The following is a 12,203-nucleotide window of genomic DNA, read 5'->3' as shown; positions in this document are numbered from 1 at the left end:
TGGTAAGTCCTGGTGGCCACCTGCACCCAAGGATCCAACTCTCAGGGTATAGTACCTGCTACAGGCTCCACCTTCAGTCATACTTGGCCACTCCTTAGCACACCTTCTGTCCAGGCATGGTACCTTACTGGCCTTGTCAGATCAAGTCTGAGATAGTTTGGACCAGCCTAAAACAAAGGCAAGGATAAGACAGAGCAGCCTTTGAGATGATCCAAGCGGGAGATGGGTGCAGAAACCGGGGCATGGAGGCAAGAACATAGGAGCAGGAACACAGGGCAACCAGCGGCTCACAAGGAGAAGGATTCGTTGCAGAGGCAATCTGGATAGCCCGGGTTCAGGCTAAATAGGGCCCTGAGCCTGACGTCATCTTCCTGGGCCGCGGCACTCCTTAGCCGCTGGCCCTTTAAGAGGCGCGCGCCTCTGCCTGCCGATGTGCCTGCCGATGCGCAGGTTAGCTAGCGTTCGCCCCGATGCCCCAAGTGGAGGAGACCTGCAGAGAACGGCGGGGATTCCCTATCACGGAGGAAGGCCCTGCCGTGTTGGTAAGCGGGGTCAGCTGGTGGCCAACCCGTGCAACTTTGTAGAACTGTACGGAAGTCTTCTGTGGTTAGTAATGGTTTCAATCTTTGTAGAATGTGCAGTTTTGCATATCCTGTAGTGATTGATTTGTTTATGTGTCTTTTCATAGTAACATTTTTGTCGATCTGAATTCCTAAGTCTCGGATTGATCTGAAGGTGTGATATCGAAATTACCTAGGTTTAGTGATAGCGGTTTAACAATGGGGGAATTTCTCCTTAACCAGATGAGTTTGGTATTTTTTATATTGAGTGTTAGTTTTAGCTTAGAGAGTTCTAGCTGTATTGCCTTCATGTATTTTGCGTGTGTCGATGCTGTCTTTTCAAAAGAGGAGTCGAATGGAATGTAGAACTGAATGTCATCCGCATATAAGAAGATGAGATTTGGGCAATGTTCTCTCAACCTAGCTTGATGTTACCCAGGTAGAGAGTCCATCAAACTAGGTTGAGAGAACCTTGCCCAAATCTCATCTTGGAGTGAGTTTCCTCACTCTGAAGGCCAGCAAATCTTCACAAGAGACCACTGTTCTGTTCGTAGGTGTCACGTAGAATGTCAAAGTGGCCCCTAACCCCCTACACTCTTACCTAAACCCCACCTCGAGTTACTAGGTGGGCCTACTATAGGGATACAAATACCTACCTACGGGCCATGATATTATGGCCAGTCTCTCTCTCTCTCTCTCTCTCTCTCTCTCTCTCTCTCTCTCTCTCTCTCTCTCTCCCTCCTGTGTGTCCAGGACCATTAACAATGGTCCCCTGGTGGTTGAATGAAGGAAATACAACAGGTCTGGCACTTATCGCAGAATATGAAAATGGTATCGCAATTTGTGCTAACTTAGCTCTTCACACAGGTAATAAATGCTATATTAGCATAAAACACACCCCTTTTGCTATCACATGCGGTACTTACCGCATTTTGATAAATCCACCCCTTAGATAGAGATCAAGTAGGGTTTGTGGTGTTACAACAGGGAAGGAAAATAGGCTGAATAGATGGGCCTGTTGTCTGTGTTTCTCTGTATATGTTAGAAAAATCAGATCAGCCATTCAAACTGACTACATCTGCCTTTTCTAGTAAGTAATGACAAATAGCTGAGCATATTTTATCAGGGAAATCTAAGTACTTTTTTTCTAGTTAGTTTTCTCCAAAATCAATGTGGTGAAATTTTGTGAAAATGTTCCATGTATTGATTCTCACTGCTCATTCCAAAATTGTTTTAAGTATTTCCCAAAGCCCTCATGGCTTTTTTTTTTTTTTTTTTTTTTACACATAAAGAACATAAGAAGTGCCATGATGAATCATGCCAATGGTCCATTGTGTTCAGTATCCTATCTGTGACCGTGGCCAATTCCGATCACTTGGAAATACCCGGAAAATCACCTCCCTGTTGCTTATTCCCAGATGTAGGTTGTGGCGAACCTCTTGCCTGCCTCGCAAATAAATGTTAATGGGCCTAGAATCCATAAACTTCTCCAAAACATTTTAAACCCAGCCATGCTATTAGCTTTCACTACATCCTCTGGCAATAAATTCTACAGCTTAATACTGTGCTGACTGAAAAAAATGCTTTTCAAAATTTGATTTAAACCTGCTACCAGCAGAGGCAGTTTTATCATTAGGCACATTTTGCCTCAAGTGGCAAAATTTTGAGGTGGCAAAAAAGTGCCCCCAAAATAGTCCTGCCACAACCACCTCACCACGCATTCAGGCCCAACATCAGCATCACCTCAAGCACAGTTTCAGTGATATGCCTGTGGGATTCTGATCCCCTGTGGGCGGAAGAAGGAAACAGTGGCAGCAAGGCTTCAGTGATAAATATGCCTGCGGGGTTCCCAACCCCACAGGCAGAAGGAAATTCTGGTGGCATGGCAGAAGAAAACTATGGCAGTGTGGCAGCAAAGAAGTGCCCCTGGGGTTTCCAGCCCCGGCAGGCAGGAAGAACTATGTGAGGAGATGGCAGTGGCAAGGCATTGAAAGGAAGGGGGAGGGGAATGAGTGTGTGTGTGTGAGAGAGAGAACACTACCTCCTCAGCTTAGCTCACCTTCCCTCTCCTTTCATCCCCTTCCTCTCCATTCTCAGTGGGAAATGACGGGGAGGGAATGAGCAAGGAGAGAAGGGAATTGGGGGTAAATGAATGAGTGATAGGGAAGGAAGGAGTTGTGAACAGGGCTGGTGCTAGCTTTTTTGCTGCCCTGTGTGAGCAATTGCTGTGCTGCCTCCTCCCCGCCCCCCACTTCATTCAGTCTCTGTCCTGGGCCTGTAAAAAAAAAAAAAAAAGCCAAGCTCCCTTCAGCAATCTATCAGGCCGATTCAGTACGGTGCGCTCAGGCTGAGCGCACAGATAGCCCCCGTCTAGACGCGTGTCCAACCCCCCAAAAACTAATAGCGCCCACAACATGCAAATGCATGTTGATGAGCCTATTAGTTAGTCCCGCGCGATATAGAAACTAAAATGTGCAGCCAAGCCGCATACTTTACTTTCAGAAATTAACGCCTGCCCGAAGGCAGGAGTTAATTTTGGCCGGCACCGGGAAAGTGTACAGAAAAGCAGAAAAAAATGGCTTTTCTGTACACCCTCCGACTTAATATCATAGCGATATTAAGTCGGAGGCCCCAAAAAAAAAAAAAAAAAAAACTTCCAAAAAAATAAATAAATAAAAATCTGCCCGCGGCCTGCTAGGGACGCGCTAGTGTCCCTAGCGTCTCTTTATTACCGCAGGCCCTCATTTAAATACAGAATTGCACGCCCAGGAAAGTGGCCTGGGTGCTCGCCTCGGAGCGCCAGCTCTCCCGCGAATTTTACTGAATCAGCCCGTATATTTTTAAAAACTGACACTCGCCCCACCCCACCTCACCAGAACCCCTGGTGAAAGGAAGGGCTTTAGCTACCCTAGGCAAATCTTACAGCCTTGCAGACATGCCAGCCCCCCCCCCCCCCCCCCTTGTCTCACACTCCCACCCTTTAACAAACACACACAATTAAATTATGCATTTATATCACATTTTACATGAAAAAGAACATTCAAAAGTACATTCTTCTGAGGCAAAATTATCACTTATAAAATGAATATGATATTTATGTGCACTGCTGTGGTGCCAGCCAGAAAAATCTGCAAAAATGTCACTTGGAACTCCAATGGAATTAGACTTTTTGTAATTTATTTATTTATTTATTTATTTATTAACTTTTATTTACCGACATTCGTGAAACACATCATGCCGGTTTACAAAGAACTCAGGCGGGAAATACAATAAATACAATAAAACAATATAAAAACACATGTAATGTGTATGACGTGTGGGCTTGTCCCTCAGAAAGCCATGAATAAACAGAATTGCCATCTACCTTATAAATGGCCTGTGACCGACGGCCCGCAAATGCGCAGTAGAGCGCAGCTCTACTGCGCATGTGCGGGCAAGGATGTCGATCAGAAAAAAAAATGGCGGTGGGGCCGCAGGAGCGGGAGGAGAAGCAGCGGCGCCGCGCGCGCGCGGTGCCGCTGCTTCTCCTCCCCAGATCTGCCGGCAGATCTCGGGGGGGGGGTGTCACTCCCGCGCCCCCCCCACCGAGATCTGCCGGCAGATCTCGGGGGGGGGGGTGTCACTCCCGCGCCCCCCCCCCACCGAGATCTGCCGGCAGGAGCGGGAGGAGAAGTAGCGGCACCGCGCGCGCGCGGTGCCGCTACTTCTCCTCCCCAGATCTGCCGGCAGATCTCGGGGGGGTCACTGCCGCGCGCGCGGGAGTGACCCCCCCGAGATCTGCCGGCAGGAGCGGGAGGAGTTAATGGAGCCGGGTGAGGGTTGCGGGAAGTCGCGCTTACGGCGCCGGGAGGAAATGGAGGTGGGTGGAGGGAGGGAGGGAGAGGGGGACTGAGTGAGTGAGTGGGAGGGAGGGAGGGAGAGGGGGACTGAGTGAGTGGGAGGGAGGGAGGGAGAGGGGGACTGAGTGAGTGGGAGGGAGGGAGAGGGGGGACTGAGTGGGAGGGAGTGAGGGAGAGGGGGGACTGAGTGAGAGGAGAGGGAGGGTGGAGAGGAGTGGGTGGGGGAGGGGGGTGGTGAAGAGTGAGGGGAGAGAGAATGAGGGGGAGGTGAGAGACAGAGGGATGTAGCCCGTTTTAACGGGCTTTACGGCTTGTTACAATATATTAAACCTCCCATACCAAAACAATTCTAACTGCCATCACTCAAACAGTAACCACCTTACCTATGAAAAGGCACCACTGCACATATTACACCAGGCCCTAGAATACCAATAGACCTTCTATTAGGAAACTAGAACAAGCTAGGCTACTGTAGATCCCTTGACAGAAATTGTATGCCAGCAATATACCTCACCTCAGTCACTTATGCAGAACATAGATAGACCCTGACCAAATACAGAATAGAGACCAGAATCAAAATGTCCCAAACATCAATAAAATATTTCAGAACATCTGATGAATAAAAAATCCAATAATTAAAAAATGTTCTTTTCCCCCATAAAAATTTAAATATTTTAAAAGAGCAGAATCATCAAATTACACCCAATAATTAAAACGAATAAGGATTAAAAAAATCTACTGCTCTCCGTACCTGCGATCTTTTAATTTCCAGTTACTCTGAGATTGCTGTGGATTGGGAGAGGTAAGGCCACACGGACTTTATCTTCTTTTTCTCTCTCACACACAATACATTCATTTTCTCACACACTCCCTCTTTCATTTATATGTCTGTGCTCTCACACATGCTCCCTCTATCTCACATACATAGGCTCTCTCTCCCTCACAGAAACAGTGTGTGTACGCGGGCCTGTGAGAGCTTATATGTGACACATGGGCTCTCACAGGAACACGTATACACAGGTACGCACAGACACACACATGAACACAGGTTCTCAGACACGCATACAGGCTCTCACATGGACATGCATGCATACAGGCTCTTACACAGATATTCATGTCTGCCTCCTGACTTCGAACTGTGGTGGGATGAGCACCACCATACCCCATGGGCCCCCTGCTGGCTTCAGGCCGTGATGGGATGAGCTCTACCATGGCTCACTGGCCTTCATGAGCTGGGGGTGGGGAAGTGGAAGCTGTGCGTACCTGCACATAACTTTTCCAGCAGGTGCACGCAGCTTCCGCTTCCCTGCCCCCGCAGATTAAAGGGAATATCGTGACCTCTCCATATTTTCAGCCTCTGTCGGGTTGAGCTCTGCCAGTGGCCATGCAGCCTCTCCTGCTGTCACCACCCCATCTCCTCCGGTCTGCACACCCAGTTACACCGGGCCTAAGTGTGAGTGAGAGAGAAGAATATGAGTGGGAGGGAAGAAAGGGGAAAGAGAGAGGGTGAGTGAATGAGAGGGAAATGAAGGGGTGAGTGAGAAAGGAAGGGAGGGAAGAGAATAAAGGTGAGTGAGAGGGAAGGGAAGGGATTATTTTATTTATTTATTTATTTGTAGATTTTATATACAGATATTCATCAGAACATCATGCCGGTTCACATTACAACTGCTTAAACAAAAAGGGCGAAAGTACATTAAACAGGAAGGGGGAAAGGGGAGCAGTTGAGAAAAGAGGAGGGAGGACAGCAGAAGGAAGGATAGGGAAAGGAGAGAAACTGTGAGTGAGGGGAGGTGTGAGTGAAAGGGGGAGGGAGGGGTTGAGTGAGAAGTGGGAGGGAAGTAAAGGAAAGGCAGGAGGTGTGAGTGGGAAGAGCCAAGGAAGAGAGGGAAGGGGTGAATGAGTGAGAAGGGAAGAAAGAAGTGAGGGAAATATAAGGGGAGGAAAAGAAAGGGAAGAAGTTAGTGAGAAAAGGGAGGGGAAGGAAAATGAAAGAGGTGAGTGACTGAGGGAGATGGGAGGGAAGGGAAGGGGATATGAATGAGATGGAAGAGAGGTGTAAGAGGAAAAGGGAAGTAGAGAAGGAGCAGGAATGTATGGGGGGATGTGCAGGGCTAGTAGAAGAACTGGGCAGACTAGGCGGCTGCCTAGAGCAACACAGTTATGTGTACAGCACAACAGTGGCAGGACTACAATAATTGTGGCTTCTAGTTCTTGCTGCCTGTGTGGGCCCACACGGGTGTAAAGGAGGAGGCACAATTGCTGCAGCCATCAGAAGCAGCTTCAGCCTTTGTGGTCAGAAGAAAGGAGCAAGAGCAGCAACAGCCCATGCCCTGAGAGGAAGAGGTAGCCCCATCACCTGAGCAGTCTGAAGGAAGAGGCTATTGCAGCTTGTGCTTTCCAGAAGGGGAGATGTGTGTGTATGTGAGAGTGTGAATGAGCGTGTGTCTGTAAGAATGAACATATTTGTGTTAGTGTGTATATATGAGAGGACAAAGTCTTTGTGTAGCCCCCTTCCCCCACTAATCGATTACTGTAAATAAAAAATTCACAGATATGGAGAATGTGGAATTTATTTTATCCTTATTAGTTTTAATTATTGGATGTCATTCCATGTGTCTGCTCTTTTGAAGTATTTTATTGATATTTGGGAACTTTTTAAAACATTTTTATGAGATGATTGAATCTTTTCTTTGTCAGCTGTTATGAAATATTCATTTTCTTAGTATATTTTTTTACTGTTATGGTGGATGTTTTATATTTCTTGATTGTTTTATTTGATGTTTCATGAGCAATAATGATGTTTCTGGTTTTCCATTATTGCACTACATAGAGTCTGGCTTGTTATGGTTTCCAGTTCAGTTTTTGTCTGCACATTTATATTTATACTTTATGGTCTCCTTAATCTGTGTTAGGTCAAGGTCTGTTTATGTTCTGCATGTATGACCGAGGTGAGTCATCCTGCTACTGTGTAATTTCTGTCAAGGGATCTATAGCAGCCTGGTTTGTTCTGTTTTCCTAATAGGAGGTATATTGGTGTTTTAAGGCCTGGTGTAATAATTGCAATATTGCTTTTCATAGGTGTGGTTGTTACTATTTGATTGCTGGCAGTTAGTGCTGTTTTGGTGTAGGAAGTTTACCATATTGTAATTTTGTAATTCAGTTTACTCATGCTTTCTGAGGGCCAGTAACACACTTTACAATAAGCTTAATACTATATGAGTTCCAAGTGACTTTTTTTTTGCTCTTCTTCAGTGTTTTCTGGTTTGCACCACATAAATATAATACACATGTTATAACTGATGTTTTTACTTCAGAAGACTATAGTTTGAATGTGCTTTTTCATGTAAAATGTATTATAAATGCAGAAATTTTAATTATTGTGGGGAGGGTTGGGGAGAGCTTAGGGGTAAGGCTGTAAATATCGCCTTGCACTGGCCTGGAGAGAGAGTGTCACATGTAGACCTGCACAATTCACCCATTGCCCACTTCCCCAGGGGACAAATGCTAGGGACGGGTGTAAAGCAGGTGATAGGGTCCCTGGGAGTGTGTCAGTTTGCCAGCTTTATAGAAATATCATTAGCACGCTATCTGCCATTCCTTTGGGAAACCTGACCCTGCTTCCCATCTGGTCCAGCATTTCAAATTGCCAAAAGGGCTAGACTCCAATGGGTTTCGCCACCACCTTTTCCTTCTCAGTGATTTGACCTGCACCGTGCCTTGGGGAGTGCCATCTCTTTCCTTGCCTCGTGCAGTTTATATTGAGCTGCCCCTGGCTACCAGTTAGTCTCTCATGGCCGTGGAAGTACAACAAAATCTATTTGTTCTAATTAAACAAACAAATAAGTCTTCCATATTTTACAATTTTTGATTCATATTTCTTATATCAAGGTGTAAATAATAGGGGTGTGCATTCGGTCCCTACATATTGGCAATCCGCAGCGGATGTTGCCATATTCGTTGTATTCGTGGGGAAGCGAAACGTATCGCGATTTCCCCACGAATACACAAATCTTTGCCGAATTATTCGGCTGCCTACATAAATCAATTTAAACAAACCCCCCCCCCCACCCTCCTGACCCCCCCAAGACTTACCAAAACTCCCTGGTGGTCCAGCGGGGGGTCCGGGAGCCATCCCCTGTACTCTCACACCCTCGGTGCCGGTATCATCATGGCGCCGATAGCCTTTGACCTACTATGTCACAGGAGCTACTGGTGCCATTGGTCAGCCCCTGTCACATGGCCATCGGCGCCATCTTGTGCTCCTACCATGTGACAGGGGCTGACCAATGGCACCGGTAGCCCCTGTGACATAGTATGGGCAAAGCCGATCGCCTTTGCCCTCACTATGTCACAGGGACCGACGGTCGGCCCCTGTGACATAGTGAGGGCAAAGGCGATCGGCTGCCAGTAATAAAAATGGCGCCGATAGCCTTTGCCCATACTATGTCACAGGGGCTACCGGTGCCATTGGTCAGCCCCTGTCACATGGTAGGAGCACAATATGACGCCGATGGCCATGTGACAGGGGCTGACCAATGGCACCGGTAGCCCCTGTGACATAGTAGGTCAAAGGCTATCGGCGCCATTTTGAAACCAACACCGAGGGTGTGAGTGCAGAGGGATGGCTCCCGGACCCCCCGCTGGACCACCAGGGAGTTTTGGTAAGTCTTGGGGGGGGGTCAGGAGGGTGGGGGTTTTAGTTAATTTTAATTTTAGCTGGGACACGAATAGAAATCACCGTTATTAACACATCGGGGCGCCATATGGTCGAATGCAACATATCTGCTCCCCGACTAATCCGAATCCCGAATGCAACATATGGCGTCCCTCTGCACATCCCTAGTAGATAACAGATTCTACAAGTCTGAAGTTATACATGCTAAACTCATGGCTAAAATTAGATGAGATCCATTTTTGTGCCATTTACATACATGCCCCCTATACATTGGTTTAAGAAATGCCATACTGGGTCAGACCAAAGATCCAGTGAGCTCAGCATCCTGTTTCTGATAATAGCCAATCTGGGTGACTTGAAAGAAACATGACAGATCCTATGGTGAAATCCATTCACTATTCACTCACAGCTCTTGGCAGTAAGAGGCTGTGTTCCCCCAGCTTTTCCTGGCTGATAGTTAATGGATGTGTGCTCCAGAAACATGTCCAAGCCTTATTTAAACTCAGCTGTGTTACTAGTAGGGATGTGAATCGTTTTTTGACGATTTAAAATATCGTCCGATATATTTTAAATCGTCAAAAAATCGTTAGGGCCACGATACAATACCAATTCCCCCGATTTATTGTTAAAAAATCGTAAATCGGCGGAAGGGGGAGGGCAGGAAAACCGGCACACTAAAACCCCCTAAAACCCACCCCCGACCCTTTAAATTAAATCCCCCACCCTCCCGAACCCCCCCCCCCAATGCTTTAAATTACCTGGGGATCCGGCGGTGGTCCAGAACGGCGGCGGTCCGGAACGGCCCCCTCAATAGAACTGTGTTGTCTTCAGCCGGCGCCATTTTTCAAAATGGCCGCCGCCGCTGAACGACCTCCTGCAGTCGATCTCCTGCCGGCGCCATTTTCCGTACGAAAACGATTCGCGGCAAGAAATCGCTCCCGGAACCCCGCTGGACTCCCAGGAAAATTTTGGCCAGCTTGGGGGGGCCTCCTGACCCCCACAAGACTTGCCAAAAGTCCAGCGGGGGTCCGGAACGACCTCCTGCGTTGAATCGTTTTTGTCTAAGGCCGCCGCCATTTTGCGGCGGCCATTTTGAAAAATGGCGCCGGCTGAAGACAACACGGTTCTATTGAGGGGGCCGTTCCGGACCGCCGCCGTTCTGGACCACCGCCGGATCCCCAGGTAATTTAAAGCATTGGGGGGGGGGGGTTCGGGAGGGTGGGGGATTTAATTTAAAGGGTCGGGGTGGGTTTTAGGGGGGTTTAGTGTGCCGGCTCACGATTTTAACAATTTTTCACGATAGTTTACACACCCAAACGGCAACAATACGATTCCCTCCCCCTCCCAGCCGAAATCGATCGTTAAGACGATCGAGGACACGATTCACATCTCTAGTTACTAGCCTTGACCACATCCTCCATAACAAATTCCACAGTTTAACTGTTTCAATAAAATCAGTTATGTTCACGAACTTTGCCAACAGGTACTTCTTCAGTGAACTAACTTTTTTTTGTTTGGTTTGGATTTTTATAGATTATTCACTTGTCCAGTAAAATAAACAAAATATTTTAGCTCTTTCTTATTGTTCTGAGTTTTAGTTAGTTCCTGATGTCAGTGTTTGAAGTTTATGAAAGCTCTTTGAAAATAAATCATGATTCTGCTATGATGCTGATTGTCAGAATCACATTTTGGCATGAAACTGATCTTTGTAAAAGGATGAATGCCATGGGAACAGCTGAAGAATAAACTCTGAAAAGTGCAAACATATAGAATATGAAATATACTAGGAGACTGGAAAATGAGACTAAAATACAGAGCAGCAGGCAATAAGTTGATAGTTTGAGGAATCCTGGTAGTTGTGCAATTAAAGAGCTTTCCCCTCCTTTGTATTTCTTTTTCTTGCATTATATTGACAGTTGATTTCATCACTACTTCTTGACCCTATAATTATAATGCACAGCCTGTGTCTTTTTTCGCTGAAGACAGGTGTTCGATGAGAGGGGCTGGATGAAGGGAAAAGGAGATTTTTCCTTGCTTTGCAAGTTTTGATCTCCTAGCACAGATACAGACTCTTGACCTTCCTCCCTGCCCTACTGTATTTCACCTTTGCTCTCCTCTGCCCTTCTTTTGAAGGCTAATGCATTAGGAGATGTATCCATCATGCTTCTTTTTCTTTCTTTCTTCCTCCCTTTCTTCCATTTTTTCTACTCATTAAGATTTTATTTTGCTCGCTTTCAGCTGCTACATAGAGAATGGGTTGATGGTTATGGCAGATGATGTCATGAACAGGAAAGGATACTTCATGTAGTAACTGAGTGGGTAAATAGTGCTTACGCTTAACAAACATGACCTGTTAGGTATAGAGTAGGTAACACAAATATACTGAAAGGTCTTATTTTTTTATAGCAAGAGTAATCGCCTATAATTAATGTTAAATAGCACCTGTAATTAAAAGCTCTTCCATTTGGTTCACATTGTTTCATTAGGTTTCCTGTGGAGTTGTTTATTTTCATTTATTTTAATTGTTTTGTTTTACATGGCATGTGTTTTGTGCCATAAACTCTGAGCCATGATCTCATACAGAACAAGTGTGGGCAAAAAGAAACCTGGCCCTTCTGTTTGTTCACCTTTCTGCTTGAAGTCTTATTTTGTTAAGTGAGTATAAATACTTTACAAATGGTTGAAAAGCTGGATTGTGGATCCACCCAATACCCTGGCTATGCTGGAACTCTGAGATGAGGTCTTATTCTGTTGGGACTAGCAGTTTAGTCATACTGTTGACATGCTACATTTAGAGGCTGATTTTCAAAGAGCTTAAGCTCCTAGATTGACCCTTTTGAAAATTATACTAGAGTTGAGTTCCTAAAATTAGGCTTCTAGTTTCAGTAGGCCCTTAAATTTAGGAGACTAAAATATAGGTTGTTGAACGGGCAGAATTAGGGCGGGGAAACACAGATGCTTAAGACTGATTTCAGCATTAGGCACATAGGGACCTAAATCTAAGTAAATGAATCGCAGGCCTAAATTTAGGATCCTAAGATTTAGAAGCCTAAATATATGTGAATTTCAGCTGAAAACCTAATTTACTAAGCATTTTTCCCATAGTCACAGAATGGGAAAAAAGTA

The 12,203-nt window shown here is 46.0% G+C and overlaps 1 protein-coding gene across 6 annotated transcripts in view; it reads left to right on the top strand.

Moving 5' to 3' along the window:
* SMOC1 (SPARC related modular calcium binding 1) overlaps positions 1-12,203 on the top strand; it is a 522,950-nt gene that overhangs the window by 379,331 nt on the left and 131,416 nt on the right. The gene's annotated exons all lie outside the window — the stretch shown is intronic.

This window comes from Rhinatrema bivittatum, chromosome 4, assembly GCF_901001135.1.
Source record: "Rhinatrema bivittatum chromosome 4, aRhiBiv1.1, whole genome shotgun sequence".
Lineage (NCBI taxonomy): Eukaryota > Metazoa > Chordata > Amphibia > Gymnophiona > Rhinatrematidae > Rhinatrema > Rhinatrema bivittatum.
The sequence above is the reverse complement of the archived record's forward strand: the minus strand, read 5'-3'. Positions and strand labels throughout refer to the sequence as shown.